We start from the raw sequence: 9,242 nt of genomic DNA on the forward strand, positions 1-9,242 counted from the left end.
CCTGTTTCATCTTTAAGTCTTTTATGACAATATTGGGCCAATATTTGACAGGTAAAAGGATACCTGCTGACCAGGACACACCACTGCACTCTTCATTTCTAAGGCTGGATTTGTGGGACATCAGAGTTAGTAGAAACTTAATCAGATTGAGCTGGGGATAACCACCCTGTGGGGCCAGAGAAGGGATGTGTATGGCAAGATAAAGAGTCTCAAAGCTGATTTATCTTCCTAGGTTCATAATGCTGGGGCTGTCCCTCCTCATGAGGAACAGAGCAAGGAAATCCCACATTGCATTGTTTTAGCAGCAGTCACACAGCTTCTACTTACAGGGTTATGTGCAATGTCTCCATCAGTCCTGTATCATCTTGTAGATGGGAGATTGAGATGAGCTCTTAGGCAGAAGCTCTTCCCTGTAAGGATGCTGAGGCGCTGGCACAGGGTGCCCAGAGAAGTTGTGGCTGCCCCATCCCTGGCAGTGTTCAAGGCTGGGTTGGACACAGGGGTTTGGAGTAATCTTCTCTAGTGGAAGGTGTCCCTGCCTGTGGCAGGGGTTGGAACTGGATAAGCTGTAAGGACCATTCCAAAGCGAACCACTCTGGGGCTCTATGATTAGTGGTACAAATAAAAGGCTGACTGGAAAGCAGAAAGAAAATTGGGATGCACGGGCCGGGGCTTATGAGAAGTCAAAACAGGCACAAAAAGTACAATCTGGTGTCACAAAGACTCTGTGCTGCTTCCTGAAATCAGAATATAAAACTTGCTTGATGCTCTATTCAACCTTCTGTTAAGGAAAGCAAGAGGAAAGGTAACTGCAGACTGGGAAGGAACCAGGGAAAGAGGGCTTCAGAGTCTACACTTAGCTCTGTCATGGTTGGACTCGCCCGAGGTGAGGTATGTTTAATTCTGATAAATAACCGGTGTTTTGTCATCACCCCACAGCAGGTTCTCTTCAGACACCCCTTTGTGTCTTCAAGGACTCCATTAGACAAGCATCTTGTTTCAGTTAGTTTGGAGGCTGTTGAAAGAGCTATTTGAAAACACAAAGAAACCAACGCTCCCCCAGTTTGCTGGTGTCCGAGCCAAGCAAAAAGACCTTGGACAGCATTTTTCCTAATTTTATTATGGCTTTTTCCTCGTTCAGTGCAGCCCCATTTTCCCCTGACCCCACACACTTAAAATCTGTATTTCCCTCTTACAGGAGGACACTTCAAAGGGGCTGGAGGGTTTCATTCTTCCACCATTCAAAGAGTATCAGGGCATTTGTCAGCTGCTAATGTGGAAGGTAAGGATTTTTGAGTTCTTGGGTACCAAGATATAGTAATTATATTCTACTTTTCCCATGGGATAAGATCCTCCCTTGGTGCACAGGTCGTGCACAAGGGTGAAGTTTTCCCTTGAGGATGCACAGGTTGTGCCAATGTAAAAGCAAGTCTGAGCAGTCCTATACAGAAAATGAGAGAGCACCGGAGAATCCAGATCTGTGCGCACCGACACGGAAAACTCCTGCATGGGCATCCCATGAGTGGAAGCAGATTTGCCCCAAAATGGGAAAGAGCAGAGATTTAACAGAGCTTTAAATTAATGTGGAGAGTTTCAAAGCACCTTTCTTTGCTAAGTTGGAGCAAAACAAGAAGGAAGCTGAAGTTTCTGACTGATTTGGCACACACAAACTACATCAATTCAGATCATGGTAGGTTTGCTAATTTTAAGACAGATTTCCTGGGAGTCCCTTAGGGCAAACTTTACCCAAGCAAAAGCAGAATGATGGATGTGCTAACTAGGACACACAGCTCCACATCTGTGGATATTGGAGTGAAAAGATTAAATGAGGAGAAACTATATTCTTTTTAATTTCCTTGGGGTTTGGTTAAACCTCCGGAGACAAAAAACCTTCCCTAGAGGTACCAGACAGAAAAGAAATCAGATTCCCCACTGGGAAAACAAGGCAGCACATCCACATCTAAAGCTTCCTTTGTGGGAAACTGCAAGCTGCTGAGGAATGGACCCACACAAGAATCCTAACCCCAAAAGGACGTTACTGCCTTGACCCCGTGCAGGAGGGTCTCTGTGGTATGAGTTACACAGCGGTGTTTATCCAGACATATCCTGGCTGCTGATTTACTCCATCAAAAGAGAGAGAACCTCATTGCCACAGGGCTTTAACAGCTCCTCTGCTCTCTGAGTGCCTGGGAGCCGGAGCAGCAGCATCAAGCACAGGGTGAAGAGTACAGTAGAGCCCACTGGAAGAAAAGCTGCCGTCATTAATATGGATTCCAGGATAATTTTATATTTCATGAGCTTCTTCCCTCTTTCTCCTCCAGCCCCAGGAGATGGCAGATGTTTTTTGGGTATCACGTGTACAGCAGTGTGGCTTTTCTCTTTTTTTTTCTCCTTTATCGTGAAGATTCCTCCTCACTTGAAAGGAGTCAGGGAGGAAAATCTGTTTTCATGATTCTTTGCCATCAAATACCTAACTCAGATCTTCTCCACCGAATGCAGTCAGCGTTTCTGACAAGTCTGCAGCCTCATCTAGAATTTGCCCTTGCAAAGATATGAAGGTCTTCATTAAATCTGGCTTGGATCCCTTATCTCCTTCAGGGGTACAGCTCACATGCAATACAACACCGTGATCAGTGGAACTTCAGAATGTTTGTGCTGTTCTCAGATTGTACATTTATTCCATACATTTTAGTTTCCTTCTACACCTTGACAGCAAAGCATCTTGTTAAAGATGCTCTATAGATAATGTTTGAAAAATTAGGTCTAATCTTGCATTCTATAACTAGAGAAAGGGATTGCACATAAAAAGGTTGCAAAAGCCACATTGAATTCCTGGTGAAATCTGACATTAGCAATAAAATACTTGTATTTTATGTACTCCAAGTAACAATGGGCACAATCTCAGAATTAAAATAAGGGGACATAAAATCTCTGTTTTCCTCACTCTTAGCGTTACTCTATTCCAGTGTTATGTATGCACCTCTTGAACTGATCTGTACTTCTCCCTTCAATTCCTTTCTGTAGATTTGAACATGGCGAAGGCTCTGGGGAGACCTTAGAGCAGCTCCCAGTGCCTAAAGGGGCTACAGGAAACCTGGAGAGGGGCTTTGGCCAAGGGCCTGTAGGGACAGGCAAAGGGGAATGGCTTTAACCTGCCAGAGGGGAGACTGAGATGAGCTCTTAGGCAGAAGCTCTTCCCTGTGAGGGTGCTGAGGCGCTGGCACAGGGTGCCCAGAGAAGCTGTGGCTGCCCCATCCCTGGCAGTGTTCAAGGCCAGGTTGGACACAGGGGCTTGGAGCAAGCTGCTCTAGTGGAAGGTGTCCCTGCCCGTGGCAGGGGATGGAACTGGATGAGCTTTAAGGTCCCTTCCAACATAACCCAGGCTGGGATTCTATGTTTTCCTGGTTTCCTTTAATAATAAAGTATTTTTATCACAAATAGAAATCTCAGATAGAAAGCCTGTAAGAACTACAGTGTATTAACTCATTGCACCCAGTACTTGCCCAGGTACAGAAGTATCCACCATGAAGGGACACACCAGGAGCTGTGACTGTGTAGTGTCAACAGCCAATGACCTCTTAACATTAAGGCCTTTGCATTATGGATGTCTTTCAAACTCCTTCCTTCCGTAACTGGAAGGAGCAAGACTGGAAAAGCCTCTGAGTTCACTTCTAGCATGGGCATTTGTTGCAAGTGAGTCAACGCTTAAAGGCAGGAGACATAAATCATAGAATCATAGAATCAAACAGGTTGGAAAAGAACCTTAAGAACATCAAGTCCAAGCTTTATCCCAGCACTGCCAAGGCCACCACTAACCCATGGCACTGAGGGCCTCATCTGTGTGGCAAATATGATACAGCAGAGGAGCACCCAGAGGAAAGTCAAAGTCTGACCAGCTCTTCTCCACCTTCTATTTCAACATGAAACATAAGAAATAATTTACGTCTTGGCAAATATGGAGGCCAATTAATGAAGTATTTATTTCCCTCTACTGCAGTGTTTAAAGTGGCTCTATTGATTCTTCTCTCCTATTTCCAGGGAGGGGAACAAGCGGCTAACGCTATGCTGAATGAAAGATATATTGTTGTGGCTTAAACCCAGTCAGGCAACTCGTTCACCCACTTCCCTTCCTTCTTGCCTTCCCCCTGCTCCTGGAGGCATGGAGAGGAGAATCGAAAAGAATGCAACTCCCATGCGTTGAGACAAGAACAGTTTAGTAACTAAGGTATAACACAAATCACTGCTGCTACCACCAGTGATAACAATGATAAAGGAAATAACAAGGGAAGAGAATACAACACCTCAGCATCAGCCAATGGATAACTCGCACCCCCACCCCCAGCCTGACCAAGCTCTGACCGATACCTCCTCCAACCCTGCAGTCCCCAGCCCTTCCGGCTAACTCCCAGTTACCTCCTGGGCATGACGTGCTGTGGTATGGAATACCTCTTTGGTCAGTTTGGGTCAGGTGTCCTGTCTCTGCCTCCTCCTGGCTTCCCCTCCTCCCTGGCAGAGCATGAGGCTCACAAAGTCCTTGGCCAAACCAAAACATCGCTTGTTATCAGCTCTGTTCCCGAGCTGAAAGTCAAAACACTGCACTGCACCAGCTACCAAGAAGGAGAAAAATGACTGCTACTGCTGAACCCAGGACATATATGAACCATAAAATTGCTGCAGAAGCTTTAATGTACATGTTCAAGTCATCGGACTTCAGTTCTCAAGTGTGGGCAAGGACTCTGGCTATTCTTGTGTTTGGCTGACATTAGAGGGTTTAAATATGACTGTAAAGGACAAAAGTTAAAATAACTTTTATATCTTTAACTCAAAATAAGCAGAACTATTTTACACAGTGATGAAGATTATATTTCCTAGACCTAATGGGAAAGGTCCCTCAAACCAGACTTCATAATATCGGCTATGCAGAGGGAAAATATAATGATTTTAATGTGCCTTCACAATTCCACTGCTTTTTCACCTTCACTCGATGGCAAAAGATGAAATGATTATGGATGTAGCAAAAGAATCCTTTAAGTATCTCTCATAAAATGAGATACTTTGGGCTCTATCAGAGCCTCCTAACAGTTATAACAGAGAGAGGCAGCCTGAAGCCCTGGACTAGTTTTGCAATAGGTGTGTTATACAATGCGATCATGGAACAAAGAAAGAGCTGGAAGGGGGATAGGATGATGGTGATGGAGTCCTTCCTTGGTCTGTGATGTTTCTTTGCTCATTCCTAAGAAACAAGGAGGAAAAGGCTTGTAAAAATTGTCAGCAATATGAAAGTACATTATCTGGGACACTAAAATAAAAAAGATCATAACTTTTGCTCTGTATCCTGCCTATTCCCCTGTGTCGAATGATAGAACCTTAAAATACCATTTTTGTTTGATTTGAGAAAGTGGAACAAAGTTACAAATCTGAAGTTGGAGGTAACCAGATTTTAAAAGGAACTTCTTCTAATAGTATTTGTTACTTATAAATGACTCCATGATCCTAAGGTCCTTTCCAACTCCTAACTATTCTATGATTCTATTCTATGATGTGCAATATTGTGTTCCCTTCCTGGATGCAGAGGGGGAACGTTTGCCCCTGGGATGCTCTAGGAAGTGCCTAGATTGTGGCAGGCGTAAGGGGATGCGCATGTGGCTGTGGGCTTGGCTGGAGGGGAGGGGAGAGAGCTCGGTTCCCATCTCTTCTGACCCCAGGATGGGACCTGCACACATCGGTGTACCAAAGGGTGACATAAAGGATGTGGGGAAATCATTTAAGCAGCCGGTACATGAAAAATATATAAGCTACAGACCTGAGAGTGTCTCAGTGCAAATAATATATGCAGAGCTGAGAGGTGGCTGCTGGAACATATTGTCTGAGTTCTTCTTTTTCCTTGAAGGTATTTAATGGTTGGGTTGTTTTAACAAATAGGAACATTTATATTTAAAGAATAAAGTGAAATAATGTGCTTGGATTTCAAATCTAGGTGCTATTTTTTTTTATAAATACTTCTAGATATCAATATATTGCAGAACTATCCTTGAGCAAGGGACTAATATCGGTTGGCTTGAGAGGAGGAAACTCGGGAGAGATGATAATAAAAAGGGAGGGCCTATTTGGGGCTGATCCAGTCATGGTCAGTAGGAGATGCTTCACCAGAGACCTCCAGATGACTCCCACGTGCGCCAGTGGATGAGGCCATCTCAAGGACACAGGGAAAACTGCAGTAGAGACAGAGCATTAAATGCTCTTTATTGTTAAGTTCTCTCCAGTGCTCATTTATTACCTTTCTCCTGATTGTGCCTTTTTTGTTTTCTTTTGACTGAAAAGCTGGAAAATCTTTTTTTCCTAAAATCTTGTTATTCAAATGGGTGAACAGTCAGAAACTTCTCCAATAATTAGTATCTATTATTAGTATATAAATAAGTTAGTATATAAGTAAATATATATATGTAAAAAAAATAGTGTATAATTAATAAATTAGTATTTCATACTAATCATTAATGGAGAAAGCAATCATCTGGGCAATGGGATGGATATTTAGAGAGAAAAGAGGCATATCAGACCAGATCTCTGAGGTTAAAATTTACCTGTTCTACAGGGCCAGTGGCAGGAAAGTTCTAGCTGAAGAAAACGCAGCTTTTAGGGAGAAACTACTGCAATACAGTGACTTTGAGGTGGTAGCAGTGTGAAGTGAGTGTGTTATAGCTTGGCTGTTTCATTCCCTGCCTCCGTACAGGGAGGAGCTGTGAATATCCAGCTGTCTGTAAGAATCAGTTAAAATATCAACAGACCAGAATATTCTTTATCCTCCAAATAATGAATTTAAATCCTTTCACTTTTGTCACTTTTATCCCTCAAGGGGTGAATATTGCAGAGCTTCAGACAAAACCCACTATGAGGAAGAAAACCCCAAGCCTATTAAATTAGCTGCCATTGCCCATGCAATGGTTTTTCCTTACATTGTATATATTACAACCACAGAATCCCAGACTGGTTTGGGTTGAAGGGACCTTAAAGCTCATCCAGCTCCAACCCCAGCCACGGGCAGGGACCGCTTCCACTAGAGCAGCTTGCTCCAAGCCCCTGTGTCCAACCTGGCCTTGAACACTGCCAGGGATGGGGCAGCCACAGCTTCTCTGGGCACCCTGTGCCAGCGCCTCAGCACCCTCACAGGGAAGAATTAGGATTATCTGACTGTATGTGCCATAATAAACTACGTGCTGTAGCACAGAATGTGACCGGGGCAGCTGGGATGGGCTTCGCCACAGCGTGAGAATCAGGCACAGCACTCCAGAGGAAAGGAGGGGAAGTGGAGCAACACAGCTGATCATCTGGCAGAGGTTTTCTTTGCCACTCTGCAGAGGCTCTTGGGCTGGTCCATGGGAGCCTGCTGTGCATGGCTGCTGCCGATCTCCCACATGAGACTCACAGAGGCGGAGCTCTTTTGCAGCAGGATGTGAGCCTGAGGTTCAGTGAGCATGCAATTATGTGTGAGATTCAATTATGGGCTCTGAAGGCATCCCGTTTTCATTCTGACCAGTATTTATATAACTTCTGCATGATATATATAGTTCTTCCTGCTTACTAAACTAGAAGACAAATCCCCATTAGAATAAAAAGTTCTCTTGGAATTCAATTCCTGATGCATTTTACTTCTGTAAACAGCTTCTGGGAAGGGAATAATCTCCGGAAGGGGGTTACTTTTCTTTCTATATTGATTTGAAAGAAGGGATGAGAAATTCTTCAAAATACAGCTCATCATTTCCTTAACCATGACTACAACATGATCTCCTGAGAAAACACACACTCATTCTATCATTTCACATCAAGCCTGACACTTCCAAATCACATTTCACTGTCATGCATTTTGCCCTAGCATACACTCCACAATCTCTTTTGACAGATATATATATATATATATATATATTTCCAATCTCTTTGCATGAGGCAGTCATTACCAATGGCTGCAGTCCATAGGAAGGACTGATGATTCTGGGATGGTCGCACTGAGGAGCAGAGGAACTGTACAAGGTCCTGTTGCACTATCGCTAGGAGCCCCTCTCAATGGAGAATATATAACAGAGATGCCAAAAAGGAAATTTAAGCCTTAAGTTTTCATATAATGGAGACAATGCAGTTCTTATGTGTGTTAGAATTGTAAGTTTTCTCCTTCTATGCTTTAAATGGTAAATTATTTCACCTACAAAGCTTGTCATCATCTCTAGATGCAGGTAGACGAGAGGAGCAGAGATAGTCAACCACACTAATAAAGTCTGCTGGAGGCAGAAGCTGCAATAAGGACTTAAGCTGGTATGACAGAAGTAATTTAAACCTGCCTCCTTGTTCTATATCACCAGTTTGAAATGGGGAGATGTTTCCAGACCTGCAGATGGATTGCTGAAGAACTCATGGAAGCATTTGCATATTACCTTCACCTCCTGTGCACTTCAATGAATCAGATGCTTCTACAAACAGGAAACTGGAAGGGATGGGATTCCTTCAAGAAGAAGGGTACTTGATCAAGAAACGGAGACTTGGGGCCAGGAACAGGGATTTCACTTTTGGACTCAGACCTATGCCCTGCCACTGCACGGTGCTTTATTCTGCCCATTGAGTGCTGCACTCTGAGCCATGCCATGGAGGAGGAGTCTCTTTCTCACTGTGGAGAACAACCTTTTAACAATCACTTCAATGTGCTTTCACAATGGAAAATCTTTTCCTCAGCTGCTCCTGATGACCACTTTTTGCCTTCAACAATACTGCATATTACTGGGAATGGAAACCTTTCATCAATGGCTATAAACGCAGAACCACAAATTAAGCACACAGCGATCGCAAATACACCCTGTGATCTAAAGCGAGGTTTTTAAATGTAATACATCAGTTAGCTTAATGTATTGTCTGAGTTCTTTTTCCTTGGAGATATTTAATGGTTGGGTTCTTTTAACAAATAGGAACTTTCATATTGAAAGAATAAAGTAAAAAATACGCTCGTATTTCAAATCTATTCCTACTCCAGTTGCCATTTTTTTTATAAACACTTCTAGAAACCTATAAATTAATCTTCTTAAGCAAGGGACTAATATTGGAGAGGAGAAAACTCAGGAGAAATGTCAATGACATTGGTAAGAGACATCAGCCAAATACTGCTTATTTCACTCAAAGCCTATACTGATTATTCTTCATCATTCTTCATTATCACAGAATCTTAGAACCCTGGAACGGTTTGTGTTGGAAGGCACCTTAAA

Source organism: Pezoporus occidentalis, unplaced genomic scaffold (genome assembly GCF_034315485.1).
Source record: "Pezoporus occidentalis ecotype Australia unplaced genomic scaffold, CSIRO_AGI_Poc_V1 ctg45, whole genome shotgun sequence".
NCBI classification, from domain to species: domain Eukaryota; kingdom Metazoa; phylum Chordata; class Aves; order Psittaciformes; family Psittacidae; genus Pezoporus; species Pezoporus occidentalis.